The sequence below is a fragment of the Schistocerca piceifrons genome, chromosome 1 (genome assembly GCF_021461385.2).
Source record: "Schistocerca piceifrons isolate TAMUIC-IGC-003096 chromosome 1, iqSchPice1.1, whole genome shotgun sequence".
NCBI lineage: Eukaryota > Metazoa > Arthropoda > Insecta > Orthoptera > Acrididae > Schistocerca > Schistocerca piceifrons.
The window spans coordinates 1,111,876,066-1,111,894,030 of record NC_060138.1 but is presented as its reverse complement, the minus strand read 5'-3'; the positions used below and the strand labels follow the sequence as shown (position 1 = coordinate 1,111,894,030).

The 17,965-nt window shown below is 44.0% G+C and overlaps 1 protein-coding gene across 1 annotated transcript in view; it reads left to right on the top strand.

Annotated features, from left to right (window-relative positions):
* Nucleotides 1-3,279: 3,279 nt before the first annotated feature.
* The window catches only part of LOC124776983 (phytanoyl-CoA dioxygenase, peroxisomal-like), a 102,731-nt gene continuing 88,045 nt past the window's right edge, over nucleotides 3,280-17,965 (top strand). The window contains exon 1 of the mRNA XM_047252252.1: nucleotides 3,280-3,323. The gene's annotated coding sequence lies outside the window, so the exon portion shown is untranslated. The remainder of the gene's footprint in view (nucleotides 3,324-17,965) is intronic.

Here is a 17,965-nt window from a genome sequence, read left to right as displayed (position 1 = left end):
GTTTACAATTACAATACCGATTGCTGCTTGGTCCCCGCATGTCCTGACTTTGTCCTGCACCCGTTGAGGCTATTGCTCTTTCTGTACTTGCCCAAGGGCATCTAACCTAAAAAACCGCCCAGCCCACGCCACACAACCCCTGCTACCCGTGTAGCTGCTTGTTGTGTGTAGTGGACTCCTGACCTATCTAGCGGAACCCGAAACCCCACCACCCTATGGCGCAAGTCGAGGAATCTGCAGCCCACATGGTCGCAGAACCGTCTCAGCCTCTGATTCAGACCCTCCACTCGGCTCTGTACCAAAGGTCCGCAGTCAGTCCTGTCGACGATGCTGCAGATGGTGAGCTCTCCTTTCATCCCGCTAGCGAGACTGGCAGTCTTCACCAAATCAGATAGCCGCCGGAAGCCAGAGAGGATTTCCTCGGATCCATAGCGACACACATCATTGGTGCCGACATGAGCGACCACCTGCAGATGGGTGCACCCTGTACCCTTCATGGCATCCGGAAGGACCCTTTCCACATCTGGAATGACTCCCCCCAATATGCACACGGAGTGCACATTGGTTTTCTTCCCCTCTCTTGCTGCCATATCCCTAAGGGGCCCCATTACGCGCCTGACGTTGGAGCTCCCGACTACCAGTAAGCCCACCCTCTGCGACCGCCCGGATCTTGCAGACTGAGGGGCAACCTCTGGAACAGGACAAGCAGCCATGTCAGGTCGAAGATCAGTATGAGCCTGAGACAGAGCCTGAAACCGGTTCGTCAGGCAAACTGGAGAGGCATTCCGTTCAGCCCTCCGGAATGTCTTTCGCCCCCTGCCACACCTTGAGACGACCTCCCACTCTACCACAGGTGAGGGATCAGCCTCAATGCGGGCAGTATCCCGGGCAACCACAGTCGTAGTCCGATCGGGGGATGCGTGGGACGAGCTGGCCGTCCCCGACAAACCCCCATCCGGAACCCCACAGTGATGCCCATTGGCAACAGCCTCAAGCTGTGTGACCGAAGCCAACACTGCCTGAAGCTGGGAGCGAAGGGATGCCAACTCAGCCTGCATCCGAACACAGCAGTTGCAGTCCCTATCCATGCTAAAAACTGTTGTGCAAAGAACGTCTGAACTAATCTACAGAGAGCGCAAACAAATCGACACAAAATTTAAACGGTTATTAAAATACAAGATTGCCTAGTAAATGCAGTAACGCTGCTACTTGCGCACTGCTGACACACTGCTCGGCGGCGGAAGGAGACTACGCGATTTTACACTATTCAGGTACTAAAACGCGATGCTACAACTCGCAAATACTATAATACGCCCGAAATTTATAAGTTAAACAATACAAGTTCCAAAAACACGCAAAGAAATTAAGAATTAAACTATGTAACAAATGAGTGAGCTAGGAGTATACGACTTGCTGCTGCAGCTGCTTATCCAACGGCGGCAGGGAGCACACTGACTGTGACCAACCGACACTGGCCGTACAAAACAAAAACAGAAGACAAACGACTACGCGAATTTACACTATTCAGGTACTAAAACGCGATGCTACAAGTCTCAAATACTATAATACGCCCGAAATTTATGAATTAGACAATGCAAGTACCAAAAACACGCAAAGAAATTAAGAATTAAACTATGTAACAAATGAGTGAGCTAGGAGTATACAACTTCCTGCTGCAGCTGCTTATCCAACGGCGGCAGGGAGCCGGGTCGAAGTGAGGAGTCTATTAGGCGCCGAGGAATCCAACAGCCACACACCTCTGAGTACCCCAACTGGTGGCCAAGAGTGTCAGCACTACCACCAAAGACGTCCAGTTGAATGGCGAGGTGTTTAATTATTGTGATCCGTCGATCACGTCGATTGAGAGTGTCCGCACGTTGCAACACTGCAGCAGTCACAGCTGTGTGCGGCTGGACGGCATGCGGAAGACCAGTCAGGTTCGCCGGATCTTGTTGCGATAATGACGGACACCACGCTCAGCGACTCACCGTGCTTTTGTTCACTGCCAGGTTTCTGTAGACATGCTGCCAGTGCATATGAATATCTGCGATGCTTTGGTTTCCCGCCAAGAGAAACTCAGTGACAGCTCTCTGCTTGATAAGGGCCTCTGCTACAGACGTCGTTTTAAAGGCTACGTATAGCGCCGCCATCTATCGAAACTTTGTGAAACTTTAAGGGCTGGAGTGGGAATATTCCGCGACGTTCACAGTTGCGCTTCTTTTTGATCGCTACTCGTAAGATAAATGTCAACAAATGTAAGAGAGATAGTAATGGTATGTAGCCAGATTAAAGTGGGCGACACTGACATAATTAAATTTGAAACTGAGACACTAAAATCAATAAATTATTTTCTCCTTTCGGGCAGCAAATTTACAAATGAACGCCGATGTAAAGAGGATTAATACGCAGGCTGACGATGAAAAAATATGTCTGCCTGGAAAAGATAAATCTGTTGACATCAACCAAACACGCGTTTAAGTGTAAGGATGTTTTTTCTTAAAGTATTTGTCTGCGGTGTCACTCGATGTGAAAGAGAAACGCGGACGGTCAACAGTACCGGCAATATGAAAACGGAAGCTCTTCAAATGCGCTGTTACGGAAGAATGGTGGAGGTTACATGAGTAGATCGAGTGCATGACGACTAGGTAGTGAACCTAACTGATGGCAAACCAACTTTACGGCACATATTGGACAAAGGAAGCGACAGTTAATGGACACACCTTGAGGTGTGGCGCAGTCATTAAATGCGTAACGTTGGAAAGCGTGGGTGGAAAAAATTGTATGGCAGGTTCAAGTGGGTGTGGGCCGCAGCAGCAGGAACGCGGGGTCTCTGGCTGCGTCACTCTGACGACAGCGACAGCCCGAACATTACTAAACAGCATTCATGTAGTTTGTTACTGATATAGCGTGCCGTCTTCTTGGTGGGACTTACAGAACACCACGAATGACTGAATGTGTCCACCTGGTCATTTAGCAAAAAGTTCATCTCGCTAGCTATTAGTGTCTCCCTCGCTCTCTCTCTTTTCAGTGGCCTTGCTGCTATCGACATTTCCTTCATTAGCATTTAATCCCTCTGTCTTATCGCACTAATGATAGTGCTGAAGCCATACTCTGAAGCGTAAATAAACACTCCTGATAATGTTACTTTCGAAAGTATGAAAGTTCAAACTGATAAAATCCATTATCAACGAGAGCTGACCACGCACGAATCGATGAGAGTCTGGCGAGTGCGTCCCTAGGAGTGGGCAGTCGACACGGATCCTGGACCGGTGGCGTATGTGTCTGACGAGTCCGCAGGGGTACCGCTGCCTGCCGCCCTCACCGTGAGTACACCCAACTTCTCTTCCGCATCGCACTGCAGTGTATCCGCCTCTATGTTGTTGTATCTTTGATGATTCCGCGTAGTTCGTCCTCATTTCCTCTCTTTTCTGTTTTGTACCACTCCCTACACCTGCTCTCTTTCAGTCCGGTATTTATTAAACGTTGTGGATACGTTTCTCTCATGTTGTTGTAGTCTTCAATCCGAAGATTCTGTTGAAGCAACTCTCCACGCCACTCTATCCTATGCGAGTCTCCCCATCTACAGATAACTACTGCGACCGACGTCCATTTGGAGCTGCATACTGTGCACATACCTTGATCTGCCTCTACAATGTTTAACTCCCACTACGTTCCAGGATTTGAGGAGGTGTGATTGTGCCAGTGATCATGGCTTTGATTGGGAGAGAGCGAATGCAGACTGGTTCTTACTTGTTTTATTGCATTTCTACGTCCAACCAAATTCGCTTTGACTAATTTTCGTATGGGCGCTGATAACCTCGACATTGAGCGCTCTTAACTCACTCACCCATGCATCCACACACACACACACACACACACACACACACACATACAGGCACACACATACTTCCCTGCCTTACTAAACTGACGATTCCTCGACACTACCTCGCTGATAACCCGCCATTGAGAGCCCATGTCCCATCAACTGGTCTGTTCCTCTAGTCGAGTTTCACCATAAATCCTCCAACATCTCACGTTTCAAAACTTTCTGTTCTCTTCTTGTCTGAACTTAACAGTCCTCACTCCACTTTCGTACAGGGCCACAATACGGACAAATAGTGTAAAGATGGCTCCGGTAGAATTGTGTGTGGGATACTCCAGTTGAAAATAAATGGTTCTTCGTGGAGAAAGTGTAAAAAACTTGTAGTCAATCTGATGTTGATGTAACAGATTATCACAACAAAGTAAAACCCTTTGGCATAGGTGGAAACTCTGAAAACTTTACAAAATCATTAAAAGTTTCTGTGGAGGATGTAGATAACGCTATTCCAACATTAAGAAACAAAAAAATCTGCAGGGTGTGATGGAATACCCACCAAAGCTATTAAAGTGGTACTCAATAGAATTGCAAACCCACTAGCTCAATAAATACATCAATGTTTTGAAGAGGACTGTTTCCCAGCAGTACTGCAATATGCTGAAGTCAAACCACTCTTCAAGAAGGTATTAAGACAGACCATGGGAAATTATGGTCCTATCTCGATTCTCCCAGTCCTATATAAATATTTTGGAAAACTTGCTGTTGCACAAATCCAAAACTTCATTGTAAAATATTCTGTTAATTTAAACAATAAAATTGGTTTTCAACAAGGGAAAAATGCCATAGATGCATTGAGAAAATAAGTACATCATTGGACAAGAGAAATAAGGTGGCAGGAATTTTCTGCGATCTCACAGACGTTTGATTCTGTAAACCATGCATTGCTTGTTTACAAACTTGAAAAGTATGGCACTAGTAGCAGTGCCCTACAATGGCTTAAATCCTACTTATAAAACAGAAAACAAAGAGTTAGCAACTTTTCAAATTGATCATATTATTTTTCTGACTGGAAAAATATATCTCAGGGTGCTCCACAATGCTCCATATTAGGCCCAGTCCTATTTCTCTTCTATGTTAATGACTTGCCATTAAATATCAGCTCCAGATCAGTCCTGTCCGCAGATGATACTTCTACGAGGGCTATCCACAAAGTACATTACGTTTTGGAATTAAAAATAAATAAAGTATTGGAAATTTTTTTAATTATATACGGATGAAAGCCACACTTAAATACTATTTTCTACATAGTTGCCATTTAAATTAAGGCACTTATCGTAGCGATGGACGAGCTTGGAAATTCCTTCGTCGTAAAACTTGGCCGCCTGCGCCTTCGTCCACGTGGTTACCTCTTCTTGAAGCTGTGCGACTCATTACTCTATCACATCGTTACTGGTGACGAAACATGGGTTAAGCATGTGAACTGCGAGACAAAATTGCAGTCAATGCAATGGGGGCACACAAATTCCCCCCAAAAACCCAAGAAATGCATGCAGACAATGTCGGCAAGGAAGGTGATGGCGACTCTCTTTTGGGACAGAAAAGGTGTGATTTTTGTGGATTTCCTGGAAAGAGGCACTACAATAAACTCTCAAAGGTATTGCCAAACTCTGCACAACCTCAGAAGAGCAATACAAAACAAGCGCAGGGGAAAGTTGGGCTCAAAGATCTTGCTGATTCACGACAACGCCCGGGCCCACACGGCAAATGCCACTCGTGAAGTTCTCGAATCTTTTATGGGGGAGTTGTTTCCTCATCCGCCGTACAGTCCTGACCTGGCACCGAGCGACTACCACTTATTCCCAACAATGAAGAAGTGGTTGGCTATGCAGCGTTTTGATGACGACGCACAGCTTCAAGAAGAGGTAACCACGTGGTTGAAGGCGCAGGCGGCCGAATTTTACGACGGAGGAATTTCCAAGCTCGTCCATCGCTACGATAAGTGCCTTAATTTAAATGGCAACTATGTAGAAAAGTAGTACTTAAGTGTGGCTTTCATCTGTATATAATAAAAAAAATTTACAATACTTTATTTATTTTTAATTCCAAAACGTAATGTACTTTGTGGATAGCCCTCGTATCTTAGTGGAAGAGCAGGATTTGGAAAAAATTCCCAAATCTGTGATCATTACCCTCAGTACCTTAGAAACTTGGTTTCAGCTAAATGGGTTGAGTCTAAACGTATCTAAGACTCATGTGATGCAATTCCAAACCAGTCAGTCAAAATGTGAGCAGATTAAGATTGTACACAGCAACCAAGATATGGAAGAAGTTGACTCAGTCAAATTCTTAAGTTGAAATGCAGATAAAAATTTCAGTTGGCAGGCACACATTGAATATCTGGCAAACAAACTGAGCAGCTTTGCATTTGCAATGCAAATATTATTAACTGCAACTGACATGGACACATGAAAAGTAGCATATACAAGCTACTTCGAATCTATTATTAGGTATGGTATTGTTTTTTGGGGTAACTCGAGAAATATAGTGCAGATACTAAAAATACAGAAAAAAATCTTTCAAAATATCTGCACTACAAATCACAGAGAACCATGTCGACCATTATTTAGGAAACTTAAAATATTAACTCTGCCATCCTTATACATACACTACTGGCCATTAAAATTGCTAGACCAAGAAGAAATGCAGATAATAAACGGGTATTCATTGGACAAATATATTATACTAGAACTGACATGTGATTACATTTTCACCCAATTTGGGTGCATAGATCCTGAGAAATCAGTACCCAGAACAACCACCTCTGGCCGTAATAACGGCATTGATACGCCTGGGCATTGAGTCAAATAGAGCTTGGATAGCTTGTACAGGTACAGCTGCCCATGCAGCTTCGAGCCAGTTGCTCGGCCACCATTGACCAGACGTTTTCAATTGGTGAGAGACCTGGAGAATGTGCTGGCCAGGGCAGCAGTCGAACATATTCTGTATCCAGAAAGGTCTGTACAGGACCTGCAACATGCGGTCGTGCATTATCCTGCTGAAATGTAGGGTTTCGCAGGGATCGAATGGCGAGTAGAGTCACGGGTCGTAACATGTCTGAAATATAACGTCCACTGTTCAAAATGCAGTCATTGCGAACAAGAGGTGACCGAGACGTGTAACCAATGGCACCCCATACCATCACGCCTGGTGATACAACAGTATGGCGATGACGAATACACGCTTCCAATGTGTGTTCACCGTGATGTCGCCGAACACGGATACCACCATCATGATGTTGTAAACAGAACCTGCATTCATCCGAAAAAACGACGTTTTGCCATTCGTGCACCCAGGTCATCGTTGAATACACTGAAACGACCCCTTAGAACAATTATACATGACTGTCCTTAAACTGACACACAATATTTTTTAGCGCAACGCAATCTGACTTTCAAAAATTCCTACAAAAGAATGGCCCTGACTAACATTAACCTATACGTTTCACAAATCACTTACCTCACAAAAAATCTTCGTTACTCGAACTACTGCAATACAGCGAGCGCCACTACTGTCAGCTAAATAAAAGATTCAAACTGCGGAAGCCACTAACTACTGATAGGCATAGTTAGCAAATGAAAGATTTTAATAGAGAACAAACAATGTATTTACCTTAATAGTCATAATATATATAGCAGTTCATGACATCCAGTCTTACAAATTTCAAAACTCCGCCATCTTTCTCCCCACGTCCACCACTGCTGGCGGCTCACATCCAACTGCGCAACGCTACGCGCTGTTCACATTCAGCTGCCCAACACTACAATGGCAGACAACAATGCAAACTAGCCACAGACTGCACACAGCACAGCCAGTGATTTTCATACAGAGGGCTACGTAACGTTGCCAACAAGAAAACATAAACAGCCTACTTACATAGCCCCCATGCTCCCCACAAAAAATTTTACAAATTGTTTTGGGCAGTGGCCAATAATGATTTGATAAAATTTTTCATTGTTGTCTGCCATTGTAGTGTGGGGCAGCGGCAGCTGGATGTTAACAGCGCGTAGCGTTGCGCAGTTGGATGTGAGCCGCCAGCAGTGGTGGACGTGGGGAGAAAGATGGCGGAGTTTTGAAATTTGTAATACTGGATGTCATGAACTGCTATATATATTATGACTATTAAGGTAAATAAATTGTTTGTTCTCTATTAAAATCTTTCATTTGCTAACTATGCCTATCAGTAGTTAGTGCCTTCCGTAGTTTGAATCTTTTATTTAGCTGGCAGTAGTGGCGCTTGCTATATTGCAGTAGTTCGAGTAACGAAGATTTTTGGTGAGGTAAGTGATTTGTGAAACGTATAGGTTAATGTTAGTCAGGGCCATTCTTTTGTAGGAATTTTTGAAAGTCAGATTGCGTTGCGCTAAAAAATATTGTGTGTCAGTTTAAGGACAGTCATGTATAATTGTTCTAAGGGGACGTTTCAACACCATCACAGGCGCTCCTGTCTGTGATGCAGCGTCAAGGGTAACCGCAGCCATGGTCTCCGAGCTGATAGACCATGCTGCTGCAAACGTCGTCGAACTGTTCGTGCAGATGCTTGTTGTCTTGCAAACGTCCCCATCTGTTGACTCAGGGATCGAGACGTAGCTGCACGATCCGTTACAGTCATGCGGATAAGATGCCTGTCATCTCAACTGCTTGTGATACGAGGCCGTTGGGACCCAGCACGGCGTTCCGTATTACCCTCCTGAACCCACGGATTCCATATTCTACAAACAGTCATTGGATCTCGACCAACGCGAGCAGCAATGTCGCGATACGATAAACCGCAATCGCGATAGGCTACAATCCGACCTTTATCAAAGTCGGAAACGTGATGGTACGCATTTCTCCTCCTTACACGAGGCATCACAACAACGTTTCACCAGGAAACGCCGGTCAACTACTGTTTATGTATGAGAAATCGGTTGGAACTTTCCTCATGTCAGCACGTTATTGGTGTCGCCACCGGCGCCACCCTTGTGTGAATGCTCTGAAAAGCTAATCATTTGCATATCACAGCATCTTCTTCCTTTCGGTTAAATTTCGCGTCTGCAGCACGTCATCTTCGTGGTGTAGCAATTTTAATGGCCAGTAGTGTATATGACATTATTATATTTTTGTGCACTAGACATGAATTATTTGAGGGAAATCATTTTGTCCATTCACATGATACTAGAAACAAAGAAATTGTTATGCTCCCCACTCACCGCCTCAGACTGTATGCCCAGGGACCTCAGTAAATAGGAATGAAAATTTGTAATAATTTATAAGGGAACAAGTTGATGCAGATGAATTTAGGTTCACTTAAAAGAAAGCTATATGAGGTACTGACATCGAAGTGTTATTACTCAATAGATGAATTCATGCAGGACGAACTGGAAATTTGAGCCGGATACAAGGTGTTACACATTCCAACAAATATCCTTATAGTGTTGTTATGTATTGTAGTGCTATTATTTATTAATGTGAAAATCATTGTAGCTGTATTATAAATTTTTTACATGTCTCCTGTACGCAAACCAATTGGATTGCAAATTTATGTATGAGATGAATAAAACACAATTATCAATTCACAACACAAAATACTTCCATCACTTTAATTTATATTCAGCATTCAGAACATTCTCTTTTTAATAAATTATTTTCCTCCTATTGCTAGTCTACATTCTATATTAACTCTTCTTCAGTCAGCATCAGTTATTTTGCTGCCGAGATAGCAAAACTCAAACAAATAGCTGGGTCTAAGTGTTTTTGGTGTTATGAAACGAAACGATCACATAAGCTCAGTCGCTGTTAAATCAGGTAACAGAACTCGGTTCATTGGTACACTGTCTACACCACACTTGGCCGTCCTGTGCTAGGGTACTACTGTGTGGTGTGGGATCTTTACCAGGTAGGATTCACAGAGGACATCGAAACCATACGAAGAAGTGCAGCTCGTTTTGAACGGTCGCGAAATAGGAGAGAGACATGGGTATGAATGCGAGTTGGGACGGCAAGCATTAAAACAAAAGCGTTATCCGATGCGGTGATATTTTTTCATGGATTTTCGATCACCAAATTTCTCCTCCGAATGTGAACATATTTTACTGTCACGAAACTGCACAGGGAGAAATAAAATAAGAAGAGAGATTAGTGTGCTCATTTTTCCTGTGCGCTTTTCGAGAGTGGAACGGCATAGAAACAGTGTGCAGGTGGTTCCATTAAACGTACTGCCTCGGCCTGAAGCCTGAATTGCAGGGTATTCATGTAGATGTAGATGCTGGGAAAATGCAGTCAGTGTACAACGGACATAGCGTACAAACCACTCTTGCGACCCATCCTAGAGTACAGGGTTATTCTAAATGGTGGTCCCATTTTCAAAAATTCGTATGTATTCAAGTACAAATCCAAAAAGAACAAGCTTTATACCAATAAAAAGAGGAAGTTTAAAAGTTTTTGTCGGGCAGCGGCTAGTGGGCGGTGATGGTTTCAGAAGCGGCCCGTAGAGTTCGCGCGGCAATAGGACCGTCATTCCATTTCAGTGACAGTTGAGAGTGAGATGGCGACTGAGGAGCACAGGGTTTTCTGCGTTCTCGAGTACGCGAAAAGTGAGTCGCAAATTTCACTGCAGCGGGCATTTCGTACCAAATTCGGTATTCGACCACGAAGTCGCAAATGTACCCTGTGCGAAACGTGGAAGTAACAAACCTGTAACTCTCAACTGGTTAAAGTAATTTAAACAGACAGGGAGTGTGTGCAAAGGAAAAAGCACAGGCCAACCGCTTGTGTCTGAGGATGATGTCCGATGGATTCGAGAAAGTTTTGTGCGCAGTCCCAGTAAGTCTACCAATAGAGCCAGTCGAGAACTTGGAATACCCCAACCAACTGTATAGAGAGTTCTGAAACGGCGTTTACCGAACAAGCCCAACATATTACAACTTGTGCTGGCTCTTAACAGCAATGACGAAGAGAATCGTCTCGCATTTTCTTGTTATGTGCTAGCAAAGATGGAGGATGACGCATTTCTACAGCATGTAATTTTTAGCGATGAAGTGACGTTCCACCTTAGTGGAAACCTCAACAGACACAATGTTCACATATGGGGTTTGGAAAATCGACATTCATTAGCGCAAAATGAAAGATCAACGTGTTCTGTACCATATCCCGTACAAAGATTTATGGAGCATATTTCTTTACGGAAAGAGCTCTAATGGGAATCACATACCTAGACATGTTCGAACAATTGCTGTTACCTCAAGCTATGGAAGATTCCCAGGACTTCATTTTCCAACAGGATGGAGCTCTGCCCCATTGGCTCCATGATGTACGAGTGTTTTCCTCAGCACTGGATCGGTCGCAGGGGACTTGAGGACCTGGCTGTGCCCTTCTCGCCTTCGAGATCTCCTGATCTCACACCCTGCGACTATTTCTTACGGGGTTACGTGAAGGAAGCTGTTCACGTCCCGCCTCTACTAAACACACTCAACGATCTGCGGAACCGGATCACTGCTGCCGTGCACTCAGTAACAGCAGATACGCTTTCGCATGTGTGGGACGAGTTCGGCTACCGCGTCCATGTTTGCCGTGCAGCCAACAGTGGCCACATTGAACATTTATAACAGTTGTCACATCTCTAATTATTAATTAATTATTAAAAACGAATTAATTATAAATTATTAAATTTATTAACTTGATATCAAACATTATGGGAAAAAAAAACTTTGAAACTTGCTCTTTCATTGGTATAAAACTTGTTCATGTTGGATTTATACTTGAATAAAAACGAAGTTTTGAAAATTGGTCCGTCATTTAGAATAACCCTGTATTTATCGCTCAAGTCCGTGGGATCTGCGCCAGATAGGACCAAAGATACGTACAGAAATTCTAACGTAGGGGACATTCGTTAAACGCTCTGTGTGACCGTTACATTACACTCGTAAGCAAACGCAACCAATCAGAAAAGAGCAACGGACGCAGCCTGAACCAGTCAGTATCGAACGTTGTGAGTACAGCTCAGACGGCCGTGTCTTAACAAGTACCAGAACTTGTTTCCTCACAGACGTTAGTAGGACCTTTTTTCCTAGTTTTGCCCAGTACTGTTTCCTGTAAGGATTCGAGACACTTTTAAACACCCTGTGCGTAACGTGGAAGTAACAAACCTGTAACACTCAGTTGGGGAACTGTCGATTAGTTTCACACCCGGCTATTTCCCGTCATTAAGAAGCAACTGTCCCGTCCATAGGGCAGCCAAATCGCGCTATCGACAGTGTTTCTGTGACGGTTTCCACGATGGGTATAGCTTTTCCCCATCAGGCAGATCTATCATTTGCAGTGAATAAGTGTTTGAAACCATACACATGGGAGATCAGCCCTTCGAGATCGATACGGACGTGAGAAAAACTCTGTGTAGGCTGTTTGAATGTACCGATTGCGCTGAGGACATGGCGTCCCATTTTAGCAGGCCGACGAGGGAAATAAGTTTAACCCATAACCGACAATCATCCCGCTAACCCTGTCACGCGAGTCTGGCCGTCACCATTCGTGTAATGGCGTCAGCTCCTAAAACGCGAGTTCGTGGATGGCGTTAAAAATCTGTTTCCGGGAACACAGTGGAATGAAAATTCGTGGCCTGCTTTGCGAAACGTCACACCACACAAAAAAGTTGGCCATAGGTAACTGCTGTAGACGCAGTCCTGCATTTGATTTTTTGATAAACTCCTGTAGCTCTGCGTAGGTTTTTTGGGCTGTAGTCAGTTGTGTGAAGTCAACGCCTGCGGAAACTGCATTTGTTCGGGAGAAGTAATCAGGCACAACATTTTCAGCAGCACCTCACAAGTGACGAATGTCAGCGGTAAATTGGCTGATGAATTCTATACCCCGGAACTACTGTGGTGAGAAAGAGCAGCAGGTCTGTTGAAAAAACCAAGGAAACTGGTTTGTAATCAGTAGAAACTCTCAAGTGGTCTGCCTCTACATCCAGTCTAAAACGCTTAACGGCTTCGTATATCGCCAAAAATTCGCTGTCATAGGCAACAGTCACTGCATTTTGTCTGTGCTTCCTCCAGTGTAAGGGAGAAGAACCCTAGTGGCTGCTGTGTACTATTCACTTGCAGTTGTAGGGCTGCTCCAAACACAATTTGGCTAGCATCAACAACAATAGCTAGTAGTGCAGAAGGGATAGAGTGTGTGCTTGTCTTAAACTGGATCGGAAGGCTCGAATGCAGACAACATTGCTCGCCTCCATGTTACTGAGCGTTGTCCTCATAAAATTGGACTATGAGTGCAGTGGCTACTGGCACTTGTGTGGCCGCGGTATGGGGCAGACGGCACCTATAGAAATTTGCCATACCCAAAAAACGACGCAACTTATGAAAGTTGTCTGGATGTGGAACCGACTGAATCGAGTCAGCCTTACTTTGTAAAGGGTGGATGCCAGAGGGGGCAACCCAGCGTCCCAAAAATTTCGCCTCTTGTGTCGAAGCACACATTCGTCTGCAGTCACAGCGAGAAAGACAGTCAAAAATAATCTGCAGATCTTAGTTGCCTTCAGTGGTGGAGGCTGCGAAAACCGACACATCTTCAAGATACGCGATGCAGATGGGCAGGCTATGAAGGACTTCGTCGACGAATTGCTGTCGTATTTAAGCCACATTCTTCGGGCCGAATGGCATTCTGTATACTGAGTGGTTGCAATTAAAGTGCAGCTACTCACGAAGGTCCAGTTTAGCTGCAATTATCGTACGGCAGCAAAACTTATATGGAACCGATCAATGCTGAAAAAAAAAATTGTTCCAATTTGGCCATCAGATGCAGATCTGGAGTTGTGAATGTAAGAAAGACGTATAGGTATGGAAATGTTTCAACTTGTAATGGATTAGGAATAGGACATGGGCAGAAAAGTTCAGACATGTGAGAAAGGAATAATATTCATTTTATTATAAACTGCCACTTACACGGTTTGATCAGTGTGAGCACCAAACACGCTGATGAGATGCTGCATTCATAAAACGATGTGACCAACGGTTGCTCACAAGAGTTCCAGTGGAATCTGAGCAACATGTTCCTGTATACTGGCCTTCGGATCAGATAGAGACTGAATATGTGTCTGGTAGATGCGTTCTCTTTAGACGTCCCAGAGTCAAAAGCCATATGGATTCAGATCAAGTGATCTTGCACGCCATGCATCTCGCATGAAGTCAGTGATTTCAACACAGTTGCGCTTTTTCAAAGCAGGAATCACATGTGTAAAAGGAGATCTCAACGTCCAGATATCATGGTACACCTGACAGGTACTCTGGGTGTATTCACTTCAAAGAAGGATGAACCAAGAATAAAGTTACTTCTGAATCCACACCAGACAGTCACATTTGGCGAGTTCAGTGGCTCTTCATGCACAACACGTTGCTTAACAGTACCCCAAATTCGGCAGTTCTGTATATTCACTACACCCTTTGGTATAAAATGTTCCTCATCACTCTATATGGTATAGCGCAATCACATGTCAGCAACTTCAATCTATGTTAGAAACCGAAGAGCAAATTAAGAACATTCCTGCGGATCATGAAGTTCCATTTGGCTCTTGTCCAGGACCATTTGGCTCTTGTCCAGGACCAGAGTAAAATAAACCACAAAACTTTCTGTCCTGCTGACTTTGGGATGGACAATTTTCGTAACACTGCACGAGCACTAGCACTGCCCGGGGCATGTGCTGTATGGTCAGTTACAGCAACAGCAGCCACATCAATAACTTTCACCAGGATAGGACGCCTTCTCTTGCCAGGTGCTACACCAAGTTCAACCATGTTTTCGACTTTCATTACCATCTTGTTTAAACCATTTAATGACACCGGGTCTCTCCTTAGTCAATGACACTCAATGCAGCACTGTAATTGCTGCCATTTACATAAAACAGTTACACAAACACCGCCAGATCGCTCACCACGATAGCCATACTGTTCACTCATGATATGGCTTGTCAAATGACAGCCTGGGTGTCACACTGTCATGTAAACACTGTACAATGCCAGATTTGGATCTGGTGGCTAAAACTGGAACTATTTTTCCAGTTATTTCGGTTCTGCCTTAACTTATTAGTATATCTACCGAGTTTCGCTGCCATGCGATAGTTATAGCCCACAAAATGAGTTTCTGTGAGTAGCTAAGCTTTAATTATAACCACCTGTATTTGAAGAGGCCAAAGGGCATGACTTCTACTGTCTTTTGTATATCGACAGCTGTCAGTGTAATCTGCTGATCAGCTGAGCATCTACTAACATGGCCGTAAACACCTGGAGTTGCGGAATGGGGTAGCAGTGCGATGGTCCCCACAAACATGCCAGGACTCGTATTTCGTCTTTACTACATCTAGGGGGCACGCCCTCAGGCTATCTGTATGTTGAATAATCCCTGCAGAAAATTACTTCTTTGATGCAGTGTGTTTTGCAGGCACCAACTGGCGGGCTCTGAAAGCAACTGGCAGTCTGGGTGTGGTAGTGATTAGTTGTTAATATTGTGCCGTACTCCGGACAGTGACACGAACTGGTGCCTTGCGATGTCCAAGATCAATGCAGAAATGAGGTCATTCCGTAGCTCACTTATGTGAACCCAGCCCATCTCGAATCCAGCAGTGTGGTTGTTAATGCATGTGTGCAATACATCGTTGTCTGTAGTAATGTGTGACTTCTCTTCTTCCCTGGCTGTCACTTTCCCAATAAGTTCAGTAACAGTGTTCACTATGATAAGAAGTTCATCCAGTAATGGTGATTTCACGTCTTCAAAGGAACACACAGGAGCAGTGTTTGGCTAGTTATGTGTGTCACGTCAACACGCAGAATTTCAGTAATCAGTCTCATCACTCAGCCCGAGTTGCACCGCTCGCATGGGCACATCTGTGCGGAAGTGAAAGACCGTACCAAGAATAGGATCAGCAATGTCCGCACTCAAGAAGGTCCGCCAGAACTTTTGAATGAAATCCAAACTTAGTATCTTACTCCCAAAGTAGGTATTGGAGAGTTTTTGGTGGCCATGAAGATGCAACTGAAGAAGGGTCTTTGAACGTTGCTGATAGGACACTAACATCCAATCCTGTATCAGTTAAATACGTTCGTGCATTGCAGGTGTCCTGACTGTACAAACAGTGTGCTGTAGGAAAAACGTGAACAGGAGAGCTTCTGTCAGACATCTCAAGGGCAGTCACATTTCCAATACATGAATGAGATCTGCTTTTTCGTGATGCAGGGTTCACTGTGGGCTTTGGGCCATGTGATGAGGAACTGTCTTTACTGGAGTGTAGGCACTTCTGAGCAGTCTGTTGTGCATCGTTCCAATCGCTGTGCGCGTCTGCAATCACTTACACGATCATTTGTTAGGAGATTGTCAAAATATGTGAATATGTTACAGCAAACTGGAGTGCTAATATTTACAGGGTTAATACACTATCAGAATGAAACATAGTTATGCACTTTTAATAAATTTATTATACAATAAATACCTAATCGCGACTTTTGTGACCAAGTGCTGTCAAAACTGGAGTCTGACAAACATTTTTGCTTAATCTGGCCCAACAGTCTCTATTAGGATAGTTAGCTGTAGAGTAGAACGAACTACCTACCAAAAGGCTTTCAGACTCTGTTTCTAATACTTGCTGGCAATTTATTGAAAATATGTGTCCCAGTAGACTGGATCCCTTTTCGGACCAAGGTAAGCGATTTGAGGTCTTTGTGTAGGTTCTTATTCTTATTGTTCTTATGTAGACTGCTCTTATTCCTAGTATTGATGCTATATATTGAGCTGTTGCTTGAAAATGGAGACATATTATTTGCAACAAATTTCATCAAGGAATAAAAATACTGAGAAGCAATGGCTAGAATAACCAGTTCCTTGAACAGGTTTCTGCATGATGTTCTTCAGTTTACACCACAAATAAGTCTTATTACACACTTATTCACTTTAAAAACTATCCCTCGGTTTGACTAGTTACCCCAGAATATGATCCTATATGACATAACAGAATGAAAGTAAGCAAAGTATACAAGTTGTTTTAAATTTATACCTCCCACATCTGACAACACTCGCATTGAAGATATAGACTTGTTTACATGCTTCAGCAATTCTGAGGTATGCCATTTCCAACTGAATTTATTATCGAGTTGTAATTCCAGAAATTTAACAGTATCAACTTCTTCTATCTGCCTCTGTTCATATACACTTATTGGAAGGAAATCTCCTATCAGTGAAAATTTGATTAGCAGCCATTTATAAGTCCATGCCTGACTTGCTATTTATTGCAGTGTTTGTATCATCTGAAAACAGACAATAGGTGATGAATTTGGCTACACAAGAAAAAGCAACGGACTCAAGATGGAACCTTGAGGACCCTCACACGTAATAATTCCCAATCAGATGAAGACTGATTGCTTACTCCACAGCTATTTTGTAATGACACCCTCTGTTTCCTGTTAGTTAGGTAAGACCCTAACTACAAAATTGTTAAGGTTTTCGTGGCAGCTTGTTGACAAACTGCCTATTGGCTTCTGTCTTGGGTTCTTCGGCCGACGTTCGTCTGATGATTTTGCTGACGTTTCGCCAGCACAAGTGGTTGAAATTGTCAAAGATTCACCTTCCATTGCCGGTTGTGAAATGGAACCGAGCTCGCAGCCGCAGACTATATGTACCTGGCACGCCAACGTCCGAGGGCTTCTCTTCGGTCATTTCCGGTGCAATTCTTCTCTTGCTGCCTGCGACGGTCGTTCTCTGCAGTCGCAGTTAGCAAGAGAAGAACCGCACCGGAAATGACTGCGGAGAAGCACTCAGACGTTGGCGCGCCAGGTATATTTAATATAGTCTGCGGCCGTGAGCTCGGCTCCAGTTCACCACCGGCAATGTAGGGTGAAGCTTTGACAATGCCAACCACTCGTGCTGGCGAAACGTCAGTAAAATCATCAGACGAACGTCGGCCGAAGAACCCGAGACAGAATCCAACAGGCAGTTTGTCAAGACTCCAACTGTTTTGCAGCGTTGCCAGTGACACCATAATATTCTAATTTACTTAAGAGAATGCTATGATTCACACGGTCAAAGGCTTTTGACAGGTCACAGAAAAAGCCATCACCCTCTAATTGG